Genomic DNA, 13,711 nt, shown 5'->3' with positions numbered 1-13,711 from the left:
GTCTGTCTGAAACGCAACTCAAAAAAACATCAAAAACAGGTTGACAAGTTCTGGTTTTAGATGTTTTGTAGAGTTGCGTTTCGGAAAGACTGATGGCTCAAAACCATCACACAGGTTCTGCGATTCATTAGACATCACTCTAGAGCTTCATGTGTCTGAAAATCCTTAAACAGGTCTCTGTGTTCTGGTAATGACCTGTACCTATCTATCACTGACATTCTGACTCCCTCCTTCTACCTTCACCATAAAGGTTTTCTCTGAGGCTTTTTACAGAATGCTGTGCGCCACTCTCTGACAATCAGCCCTAACCTTCAAACTCTAAAATCCCACTTCTGATTTATCAAGTACTCCTGATCTCTTTAACTGCATCTATCTCATTACTGCATTTCATACCCTAGCTTTGGAAGAGGGCCAGAATTGTTGTGTGACAACCTACTGTCTCTTCTTCTAGTTACCTTTGATCCAGAAATATTGTTGGTTTCTGTTATGTCCATATAAACATGATTAAAAAAAAAACAGTTTCTTTAATGGAAACTAATTTATTCATTTACTGTGCAAGTAAAATGCATACTTTATGCCGAGCAAATACAAATCCCACCTACCTTCTAACACAATCTGTTCATTTCTACAATATATTATTTAATGTTTCTAAATTTTATAAGATATTACGCACAAAGTATGTGGAGTGTGTTCTCATATATGTAGATATCTATCTATCTTGAAGGTATATAAAAAACATATGTACAATTGTGTGGATATTATATATAAAACAATACAGTAAAATTATATATATATATATATATAAATATATTTTTACTGTATTTTATATATAATATCTACACAAACACAATTGTACTTTTGTTTTTTATATTCCTTCAAGTTGTAAATATTGCCTGGGGTTTCTAATAAAGGGAATCATGATAATGAAATCATAATAACGATGGATTGGCATTTCATCTCCCTAATCATAAATCATATTTGACCATATAAATAAACTACTATTATTTTATTATTGTCTTTTAGTTACATGGTGCCGTCAGTTTACGCGGCGCTCCTTATAGTACATTAAAAAGAATAATTGACAGACAAAGATGAACCAATACATTTGGTAAAGAGCACTCGGCTCACAACTTTACTGTCTAGAGCAGACCTGGGCAAAGCACGGCCCGCGGGCCACATCCGGCCCGTTGAATAGCTCGGACCGGCCCGCAAAGAGTGTCCTGGTGACTCACCAATGAGTCCGGTGTCCCCCCCCGCCCCGGTCACTTACCTTAAACTCCTGTGTTGGAAGCGTTTGTCTCGGGTGCCGGCGCTTTACGCTGGGCGCCGGCATATGACGTCAGACGCCGGCGATCAGCAGTGAAGCGCCGGCACCCGAGACAAACGCCTCACGCTTCCAACACAGGAGTTTAAGGTAAGTGACCGGGGCGGGGGGGGAGATCCTGAGAAGGGGGGGTTAGGGAGTTAGAGGGGAGATACTGAGAAGGGGGGTTAGGGAGGGAGGTCTTACTGTGTGTGTGTGTCTTACTGTGTGTGTGTGTATCTTACTGTGTCTGTGTGTGTCTCACTGTGTCTGTGTGTGTCTTACTGTGTCTGTGTGTGTCTCATTGTGTCTGTGTGTGTCTTACTGTGTCTGTGTGTGTCTCACTGTGTCTGTGTGTGTCTTACTGTGTCTGTGTGTGTCTTACTGTGTCTGTGTGTGTCTCACTGTGTCTGTGTGTATCTTACTGTGTCTGTGTGTGTCTCACTGTGTCTGTGTGTGTCTCACTGTGTCTGTGTGTGTCTTACTGTGTCTGTGTGTGTCTTACTGTGTCTGTGTGTGTCTCACTGTGTCTGTGTGTGTCTCACTGTGTCTGTGTGTGTCTTACTGTGTCTGTGTGTGTCTTACTGCGTGTGTCTTACTGTGTTCATAGCTTATTCAGTTATTGTAATAAATATTTTAGCCCATTTTTTAGCTCAAAATATTTTTTCCTTTTTTTTCTCCTCTAAAATCTAGGTGCGTCTTATCAGCAGGTGCGTCTTATAGAGCGAAAAATACGGTATGCACTCCGAAGCCTTGTTCATTTTGTTCACTTCTGTGCTGTGCTAATAGTTATTCAGGCCTTACTTATTCAAGCACCTCTACCAATGACGTAGGCTTGAATAACTTTATTAAACAGCACATAAGTTAACAAAATGGACAAGGCTTCGGAGTTTGTAGTTTGTAGAGGTCTGGCCCTCTAAAACCATTCCAATTTCTCATGTGGCCCCATGGGAAAATTAATTGCCCACCCCTGGTCTAGAGGATTAAGAACTATAGAATGATATTGTAATGTTTAAAATGGAAAAACATTCATAAGCACAATACTTTAATTATGTGTGACCTTTAACACCATAATCATAGGATTTATAATTTATCCTAAAGTGTGCTTATTCAGTAAATGCTTTTCTGTTAAATCCGTTTATCAACTTTTTTCAGTCTTGAATAAAAGAAAACATTTGATGCTTTTTGGCAGAATAAAAAAACACTTTTTTTTATTTTACCTGAAAAGTTATGCTGGAAAATATCTAAATAAAAAAATAAGTGTCTATATAGCTAAGTATATTTGATATATTTATGATCAAAGTAAGTTAACATTGAAATATATGTATTGCACATTTGACTTTAATTTTCATCTATTCAAAGAAAAATATTTGGGGATTTTACAGGAGTTCAGTAATATTTCCTTGACAAGCAAACCAACTAACAAAAATATATTAAAGAATAAAGTTTATGCATTGTACCAACCTTAAAACACCATATTCTGAATGTTACTGGTTTTCATTGTCAAGTAATTGAATATACGCTAATGTTAATAGATAAAAAATGCATGTAATTGTACCTGGAACATGAATTCATCATTATACCTGGAACATGAACATTACCTAGTAATCCCTCCTGTTGTAGCTATTTAGATCAATAACTTTAGATGCTTTGCGGCTCAGATGCCATGGATTGAACAGCACCAGGAATGCAATAACTAAAGACAGATGGGATATCTGACAGAGTAACAAAAAAATCTTTCTTTTTTGCATACATACATGTACGTGGCACGAATATTTTCCTGCTTTCGGAATCTGAAAAACAATATTACTCACGAGTATGCGTCCATTCTTTTTCTGGGTTTTCTCCTCTCTTGATTTTGTATTCTGTATTTAATGTCTTTATTCTATATATATATATATATATATATATATATATATATATATATATATATATATATATATATATATAAAAAGAATATATATATATAATATATTTCTATGGCAAATATTAGTAAGTTATATATTTGGTATAATGTATTTTGGATTTTCAAGTTGAAAATGAGATCAATCAAATCAGTAATGCTGATGCCATTGTATCTAACCTATTGAATATAAGATTGGGGTTTTTCACATTTTATAGACATTCCATTAAATTGCCCTGTTGGTTTGCATCCTACACAAATGGAAAACAAGACCTACATGGAAATGTTTCCTAGTGATGCTGTATCTACAACAAACTTTCCCGACAGCTGCTACTGTAGAATAATAATTATGTGCTGTAGTCTGTGCGGTTATGAATGCCATGGTTTGTATAATGGATTTGACAGGGATAACACAATCATGGAGGTCATTGTCACTCCAGAGACTTCTTATTAAGATATCTTAACTGCTTGAGTTGGTAAAGCAACGGGATAAACCCAAAGAAATGTATTTGCTTCACATAGTTAACTTTAGTAAGATAAAAAGAAGAGGAGATAAGAGCAGAGATTTAAGACAAATCCCACATCAATTTTGACTACTGTCCCTTCACAATTTACATTTCATTTATAAAGCACCAGCAAATTTCATAATGCTGTTATAATAAAGATTCAGTGTGGGGGGGGAATATTTTAAATGCCAATACATATCAAATAATGAATGGACAAAAACCTGCAATAATCAGATTTATATGTAATAATATATTTACTTAAACATATTTGTTCATTATATTGGTATTGTTATGCACTCCATAAATTGTGGCTATATAATAAAATATTATTTATATATATCTTGTGATATATGATTATTTTAGTTTTGCCCGTATTCTGATGCCTGGCACCCTCGGGTTAAGATTTTTGTTTTCAATTTTACAATCAAAAAAATGTATAAAATCCCTAATGTAACTGCACTTAACAGTTTATTGAGACCACAATCAGAGAGCTGTGATTTATGTTTGATATGCCTACAAGCATCAACTGGGACATAGTCATTTTATTACACTTCTTCACGTGGCTTAGCAATTTTTTATTGCTGATATGTGAGTTCTTTGGTAAACCACCCCATATAACTGTAGCATTAACAGCTCTTTATAGCTATAACTGTTGCTAACACCTTTCAATGCAGCAGAAAACACTGCCGAATTCTGAAAGCTCCATATTTTTCAGCTAACAGCTGTTCATTTCCGTTTTAGAAAACCGTCTGTGGAATTAATTTTGTACACTTAAGTGCTCTGAGAAAAACGGCAAAATTATTTTACAAAATGCGGTCTAATGTTGAGATAAATAGTAAGTAAACCCATCACTAACTGTTTCCTGGTCAGTATTTTAACTGACGTTATTCTAAAACATCTTTTTCTGTACAATTTCTGTAGGTTAGAGCGTTTTAAAACTGTTTTATTACACAAATGGGATTTTGAGATTACTAATATTCATAAGCCTAAATAAATACATACTAGTCTTTTTATCGTGTAATATTTGTATTTTGTTGTGCCATAATGAAGAATACTTTTGGAACTTTTTGGTTTGATATTTATTTTTATTTTTGAATGTGTGATACAGAAATGTCATATTGTTGTGTTTTAGCCCCTTAATGACAAAGCCTGTACATGTACGGGCTCAAAATGCATTGTTTTCAATGGGTTTAGGGACCGCCCATTGTCCTTAAGGGGTTAAGTGGCGCCAAGATGAGCAATAAAGCTACAGTACGTTTGGATCGGCCAGGACCCCTTACATTGGGGCCATACAATGAATAATTCAGAAAGATTTGTATCAGAGTTTTATAGTATTGGCAGTATGTATTGGATGTGTATTAATTACTTGATCTGGTACTGAAAATAGCATCAGCCGTCACTACTGATAAGCAGTAAATTTGATTCACCATTCCAGTTTAAAAAGAACAGAGGAGTAATCCATTACACAAACCAGCATACAATAAAATAAGGAGACAGTTGTTGAGATTAATACATTTCATTAAGCAAACTACCTGAAAGTGCAAGATTTCCTCCAATAAAAACTCTCTACAGAACGTACACTCAATGGTGAGGAGAGTTGGCCAAGAAAAGCCGCAGAATGGTCACTCTTGCCATGCAGCTATACTGAGCTGTACTCACCGGGTCTAAAACTGTCTAAAAACAGTGTTTATTTTGTATATTTTCCTAGAACAGGCAAAAATAGTTTGAATGCATGAGGTTACACAAGGAAGTAAACATATCTCTTCCCATCTAATTAGAATACTAGAATATGAAGCAGCCTATATACCTGAGAAGGAGATATTTCCAAATATTTTAGGTTTTAGGGGAAAGTCCACTGCTTTATATAGTAATATAGGTCAGCATTGACAAAAATCTGGTTTTATCTCATTTTGTTCTAATAAACACCTGGAGGCCGCCATTGTTGTTGGTCATGTGATATTTTGAGTGACTTGCCCTGCTAAGACACCACACCGAGATTCTTTATGGCAACGCTAATGAAGTCCATTCCTCCATAGCCTTTCTTTAGTCTATTGCTTATCACAGGTATTATGATAGGGAGTCTGTTTAGTAAATTGTACTAGAGCTAGAACACATACAGATGTGTTTTAAAAGAAAATGTTTTTGAAAATTTATTTTAAACCTGATACTAGTTATTAAAAATGCTAGAAGTTCTCCTTTATTTTTTGAAATGCTAAATTCGTTTACAGAAAAAAAAAGCAAAAAAACAACTGTATGAAAAAAATATTTTCTGTATTGGGCATTTGAAAAACCCATGTGTACAAGATAAAAGATTACTATTTCTCTTAAGTTGTATTTGTCTATATATAAGAAAATTCATAACATTATTCTCATTTGTCATGGAGTTTAAAACATGCATAAAACAATTAAAAAAACTACAATTTAACCTAAATGTTTTATATTGTCTGTGTTTATTAATTGGAGAGCTCTATTTATCCTGTTTGCTCTTCATCTGAAATGAATTATGCGTGTAGAGTTACAAGGTGGGTGTACAACATACAGCAGTCCGGGCTCTCAAAAGGGCATATGTTGAATGTGACCGATTTAGCTAAGGTTAATCCATTGAAGATGATCCCTTACTGGTCCTAATTACGGGAAAGATTGTGGAATGAGAAAATAGGAAGGAGAGGAAATTATGCTCCGTTGGCCTAACAGGGTTTCCTAACTTAATTTAAAGGGCTATTTCTACAGAAGCAGTGACTTTTTAAATTTTAGATAGAGCCCGCACTCTCTGTATGACTGGTGGCAGAGTGCGATGGGAGTTGTTTTTCTAGGGCTCCTTAGTGCTCACGCAGCGGTTCTTTCTTAACTTTCTCCTTACTTTACTGGTTTCTGGGCATATGGCAGAGCGTGACGGGTATAGTATTTGCCATGTGTCTGCGCACAGTGCTTGCCGGACCACTTAGACCACTGTCCATCCAGGCGAGGATGTGCAGGCCCTGAGTGATAAAAAGACTTGCTGCACAGTTGTTAACTCAACGCTCTACTGGAACGTGGGACTACGTCATCATGTCCAGCTGTTGGGTAGTGTACTGTCGATCTGATGCTTACCCCACGTTGTTGTTGAAGTAACCCAAGGCTAAGTACATGCTCTTTTGTTGTCTATGATGCAATAAATGATTTCTGTTCTTTAAAATCGGGTTTTCGACATCTTTTCTATGCAACGGACTACATCAGTTGCCATCAGCTTTAGGAGTTGGAATTTGAAGTAGGAATTTGTTTTTCAGAGTCATAGTTCATATGACTTGTGGTGCAACAGAAGCCCTTGATCCCCCACTCCCCCCCCCCAAAACTGTCCCATACTGCAGTCAGGGGTTTATTCACTAAAGTGGGAGTTTGCACTATTAGTGCTATGCATTACAAAGGGGCAATCCCATTGAGTCTTTCCTTCATAAAGAGCTTGGTTGGTCCAGTACTATGCATTGTTAAGTCAGTAAAGATTCTTCAAAGCCTCACTGAATGAACCCTGCATTATGCCGGAACAGCTGAGCCCCTTTGAAGGATAAACTTGCCAGGTTTGCCTTTAATATTTTTTAGTAAAGTCACTGACTTGGAAGAGTTTACTTATTTTGCAGAGGCAACTTGGCTCTTCCCATTCCATAATTTATCACCTAACTCATAGCCACAAACTTTCTTGTTTATCATGCCGTTACAGCTGAGCACGGGTGGTATCATGCTTGGCTCTGACCGCGGTATATCTCATCTCTTTCACGTTTTCTGAATGCTAAATTGCAAACAGCCCCCTTAAACAAGACAGAGAAGCGAGGACCTGAGTCTTGTTGTCTGGACTTTCACAGAAAATACAGGACCGTTGACGGCTATGAGGGATCGCGTTCAATGGATTAACATGGCTAAATAAGCGTCTCCGCGACTCATCTGAATCGTACAGCTTAGCGAATAACTCACTGCATCTGCAAAAGGAATATATCAACGGAGAAAAAATATTTTCACTCTTTCTTATTACTGCCATGTATACAACACACCTTAAAACAAATCAGTCATGGTCTACTTTTGCCAGGCTGTTGGAAGGTTTGACATATACTTTTTGTCTCTTAATTCTGCTACATCTAAAACATGTGAAGTAATTTGCCCTATTTTTTCTTTTTTTTTTTTAGGGATATATCTCTGCACAAGTGGACAAATGTGTTTCTGATTTATTAGCATTTGATCCTTTGGTTTCCTGCCATTGATCAAGGCTAATACTCGGCTCAGTTGATGAGTTTTATATGAAACCTGATATTTCAGGAAAAAAAAAGAAAAAGCAGAGGCCCTTTTTTCCTGTGGTTTTATATGCCAGATCTCTCTAGAGCACGTACTTTATGGAATATATCTATCAATACTCCCACTGCATACAAAATCCACTACATTATATGGTTACATAGCTAGCAATTTATATATCTGTAATTTAGCATTTTCATCTTAATATTTAGCATAATTCATATATAAGTGGTTGATTAGTCTTAAACATTACGCGTCAACAGCTAAAAAAAAATTATCTATCTATCTGTCATCCTTTCTTTCTCCTTTTTTTCGCTCTGTCGCGTAAATACGGATGCCGCAAATGGCATCCAATGCTCCATTCACGAGGCATATAATGTCGGCAAGATGTGGCTTTGCGTATGGTACCTATAGTACTTATAGTTGGCACACATTACATGGTTCCCTACTTACAAACTATGACACCAACTCCATTTAAGTTGTTAGGGATGTTGTGCCCCAGTAATGTAATAATGTATAATAAATAATGTGACAGATTCAACCAATGAGAAGCTTGTTTTGAAACCACATATGGCAGTCAGTAAGGATCAGAGTTACTGCCTCAATATAAGAGATCCTGACCATGTAGTACATATACAAGACCCCCTGTGCACATGCGCGTCAAGCAGCCAAAAGTGGGAGGTGGGCTGCTGCTTATCCTAGCGGTAAGTACATTTTCCCCTCCAGGCTAAATACCATATTGGCTCGGATATAGGCCGCACCCGTATATAGGCCGCACCCTAAAAGTTTGGTGCTTTTTTAAAGAAAGCACCAAAAAAACATGCTGCCACTCTGTCCCCCCTGAGATATGCTGCCACTCTCCCCCCCGAGATATGCTGCCACTGTCCTCCCCCCGAGATATGCTGCCACTGTCCTCGCCCCCCGAGATATGCTGCCACTGTCCTCCCCCCCGAGATATGCTGCCACTGTCCTCTCCCCCGAGATATGCTGCCACTGTCCTCCCCCCCCGAGATATGCTGCCACTGTCCTCCCCCCCGAGATATGCTGCCACTGTCCCTGTCCTCTCCCCCGAGATATGCTGCCACTGTCCTCCCCCCCGAGATATGCTGCCACTGTCCTCTCCCCCCGAGATATGCTGCCACTGTCCTCCCCCCCCCCGAGATATGCTGCCACTGTCCCCCCCCCCGAGATGTGCTGTCACTCTGCCCCCCCCCCCGACTTACCAGAGCAGACTCCCCGGTGTCTTGCGTGGCCGGCGGGGGACATCTACGCAATACGCGTATACAACTTCCGGTGCCGGCACTCAGCGGATATGCCGGCACCGGAAGTTGTATACGCGTATTGCGTAGATGTCCCCCGCCGGCCCCGCAAGACACCCGGGAGTCTGCCCTGGTAAGTCTTGGGGGCAGAGGTAAAACGCATCGTGCGGACGGTCACCGGCTGCGGCGATGCGGGTAAACAACCTCCGCTGCCGGTGGCCGTCCGCACGATGCGCTTAGACAATCTCCCGTGCCGGCACCCCCCCGTGGGAAGTGCTGGCAGGGGAGGCTGTCTGAGCGTATCGGAGAGTAGGATGCAGGTCCCCTGCACCGCTGCGGAGGATCTGTATCCTAACCCCGCTGCACTGTATGTCCCGGGCGTCGGGCGCTAGCAGGGCCGGACTGGCCCACCGGGATACCGGGAAATTTCCCGGTGGGCCGGAAGGTCCGTGGGCTGGGCGGCCGGCAGACTTACCATGAAGACAGCCGCTGAGCGGCTGCAAATGGCAATGAACGCCTCCCTCGGTGCCAGGGGCGGGCTGGGCAGGGGGGCAATTGCTCCCCAGGCTTCCCGAAATATAATCAAAGCGGCCGCTGGGTGCTGATGCGGCCGGCCGGCATCAGCACCCAGCAGCCGTGTGCGATGGCCGTCTATTGATGGGAGCAGTGTGAGGGGTGAAAGCTCCGCCCCCTCGCACTGACCTTTCACCCCTCACGCTGCTCCCATCACTATGCGGCCATCAGATTGCTGGGAATGTAATCTGAACGGCCGGTGCGTGCTGATGCCGCCGGCCGGCTCTGCTTTAATACTTTTTTTTTACTTTATATGGCAAGCCGATCCAGCTTACCATATAAATAAAAAAAAAGTGTTAAAGTAGCTCCGGCCGGCGGCATCAGCACGCACCGGCCGTTTAGATTACATTCCCAGCAGTCTGATGGCTGCATAGTGATGGGAGCAGCGTGAGGTGGAAGCTCCGCCCCCTCGCACTCAGACCGCTGCAGCACCGGATGTCAGGTCAGTGACTTCCTGTCAGCGTAGAGGAGAACAGTGTGCAGCTACCAGGAAGTCAAGAGAAGTAGAAGGTGAGTAAAATAATGTATTTTTTGTACTGTATAATGTTTTTTGTATTTGTTAAAAACAAAAAAAATCGGCATGTGTGTGTATGTAAGTGTGTCCCCCTATATGCCACTCTGCCTCCAGAAATGCCTTATACCCCCCTATATGCCACTCTGTCCCATGATATGCCTTTTAACCCCCTATATGCCAGAGTGGCATATAGGGGTATAAGGCATTTTTGGATGCAGAGTGACATATAGGGGGTCAACGGCATATCTGGAGGCAGAGTGGCATAAAGGGAGTTAAAAGGGATGTCATGGGGCAGAGGGGCATATAGGAGGGTATAAAGCATATTGGGGAGGCAGAGTGGCATATAGGGGGCATAAGGCTTTTCTGTAGGCAGAGTGCCCCATGATATGCCTTTTAACCCCCTTTATGCCACTCTGCCTCCAGAAATGCCTTATACCCCCCTATATGCCACTCTGTCCCATGATATGCCTTTTAACCCCCTATATGGCAGAGTGGCATATAGGGGGTTAGAAGGCATATCATGGGACAGAGTGGCATATAGGGGTATAAGGCATTTCTGGATGCAGAGTGAGGGTATAAAGAGAGGGTATAAAGCATATCAGGGAGGCAGAGTGGCATATAGTGGGGCATAAGGCTTTTCTGGAGGCAGAGTGCCCCATGATATGCCTTTTAACCCCCTATATGGCAGAGTGGCATATAGGGGGTTAGAAGGCATATCATGGGACAGAGTGGCATATAGGGGGTATAAGGCATTTCTGGAGGCAGAGTGGCATATAGGGGGTTAGAAGGCATATCAGGGGGGCAGAGTGGCAAGCCTGGGGGCAGAGGTGCATAACTCGGGGGTAGGTTGTCAAATGAAAGGAAATAAAAACCAAATATGTCTCAATCATAGCTTTTATTAAATATGGAAAAAAATTGTCTATATGAATTAATAAAGAAATAAAAGTTTCTTACCAGAATATCGTGAAGAATAATGTGATCAGTGTTTTGTTCCACTAAATAAAATGGAACTCTTTCATCTAACAATGTTCGCAGTAGCAAATGTTTTGATCCTATTATGTGTAATGTATTTAATTTATTAGGGTGTTTTAACACTTTTGCTTTCTGGCATTTTAATACAAATAATGAGATAAAAAGAATTGCACATAGTGTGACGCGGGTATGTATAAGGGGTGCGTGTGGGTATAAGAGCTTGACCGTGACATAAACTTTATGGGGCTGGTCTCCAAATTTTTCCAGGGCTGCTTTTCAGTCCCAGTCCGGCCCTGGGCGCTAGACCCCGAATATAGGCCGCACCCCCACTTTAAGGACTTAAAGTGGGGGGGAAAAGTGCGGCCTATATTCGAGCCAATACGGTATTACATATTTACTCATAAACTCATGAAGCTGCAGAGAAAAATGAAAGTACCCCTATACATTCTACTGCTCTGATGCTAATGGAACCATAGGAGGCTCATTGAGGGCATTGTGGTTTATAGATTGTTAGGAGACTCGGGATGGGTAACATACGTAGTCTGATTTTATACTATAATAACATTATTATTATTATTATCTAATACAGAATGCGCAGCAATCTATTTATTTTCAAACTAATGAGTAACATATTGGATAATTGGAACATTCTTCCAGCAGATCTGGTAAATGCAGGGAATTAATGTCAGATTGCATTGGATGCGGATGCGGTTATCCTGAGCATAACAGAAGACCAAAGACCAAGTAAAGTGTGAGGTTTGATGGACTTTGAAGTATTAGCACCAACTACAGAAATGGCTAAATTATAAAGGAATTCCAATTCTATGTGCCAAACATGGCTTTCCTAGTGCGTATGTAGTCAGAATGGGAAAGCAGCAATGTGAACGGATGTCCTTTATTAGTTGTTAAAGTAAATTATGCTGCACGTGTAACGGTGGGTGATGCAATATTGCATTTCCACATAATTAAGCCTGAAGATGTAGAAGGCTAGCAGCAGTTCTGTCATCACTCAATAATTAACAGCACTCTAATTGGCAAGTGATTAAACACGCTATGGTATATGGCTACTGTAAGGAAAATTATTATTCTACAATAATACACTTAAAATGCAAATCTACAGATGTGGCAAGGATAATTCCAGCGAGTTATATGTGTAAATGCAATATTCTAAATGTGCAAGAAGGTGCCATTGGTATGAACTGTGCAACGTGGGAAGCAGTACTACACTTTCTGACTCGTTCTATTAGTTTATAAATTCACTTAATTCAAGTATTTTTATCCTATACTAAATTAAGCAAACACAAAGGTGGATAAACCTTTCTGCTATTTTCAAGCTGTACATTAATGTGAGTTATTCCAGCCCTATGGTTCTCCAAAAAAAAATCCTCTGCATGGTTGTAAGATGGGCCGTTGGTAAACCCAGGCAAACCAAAAATAAAATAAATGTTCGCAGGTGGGCAAGAAATACACAGTTTAAGGAACTCAGCAGGTAGTTGAATAACTAACTACAGTTATTCTGTGGATTTAGGCGCCTCAGTTGCTTCTCTCTTCGTGTAATCGAAGTCCGACTTGGTGATGTTGAAATCAACATTACCAGGGCTCTTGTTCTTCTTTACACAAAGGATAGTTCTTAATGACTTTGACTGTATGCTTGGGGTCGTTGTCATGCTGCAGAGTAAATTTGGGGCCAATCAGATGCCCTCCTGATGGATAAATATCTGTATTTACTCCTCAGCATTGAGGTGACCATTAATTGCAGCCCCAAGCTTGCAACGAACCTCCACCATGCTTCACTGTTGCCTGCAAACACTCATTCTAGTACTGCTTTCCAATCCTTAAGTGAATTAACTGCCAAATATGCCACAGGCATTTTGTTAAATTATAAAAAAGAAACTATTAACGTATTTTTTTTTTAAAAAACATTCCTATTTACCAACATTTTTTATATCTGCCTAAAACTTTTGTGCAGTCTTCTTCCAGCACTGACATTTGCTTTTTGGGACTCAAAAGCACCTGTCTCTCCTTCTTCCCTTAATATATCTCTTTTTTTCAAGAGTGTTTGTTAGGTTGGGTGTATGACAGTGTTCTACTGCTCACAATTTTCCAAAAGCGCATCTAGAAACGGCATTAAAGGTATAATATTAATACATTGGATGGTAAAGAACATTGTGAAGAACAATCTACTTTTGATACTCAAACTCTATATTTGGTAAAACAGCTGCAACATTATATCATTAGAAAGGAAGAACTTTTAGGGGAAACATGAGCCATTTCATTTTGGACAAAAGACCACCCAGGATTCAGACTGCCCTAATTTGACATTGAATATAAATATAATATTATGAAATGTGTAATTGCAATTCAAGCCAAAATATATAATAATGTCACCTAAGGAGAGCACATAAATAAGAGAGAGGCAGGTGC

The sequence above is a fragment of the Sceloporus occidentalis genome, unplaced genomic scaffold (assembly GCF_023333645.1).
Source record: "Sceloporus occidentalis isolate IW3139 unplaced genomic scaffold, rSceOcc1.0.p SCAF_15, whole genome shotgun sequence".
Taxonomy (NCBI): Eukaryota; Metazoa; Chordata; class Lepidosauria; order Squamata; family Phrynosomatidae; genus Sceloporus; species Sceloporus occidentalis.
Note: the sequence above shows the minus strand (reverse complement) of the source record.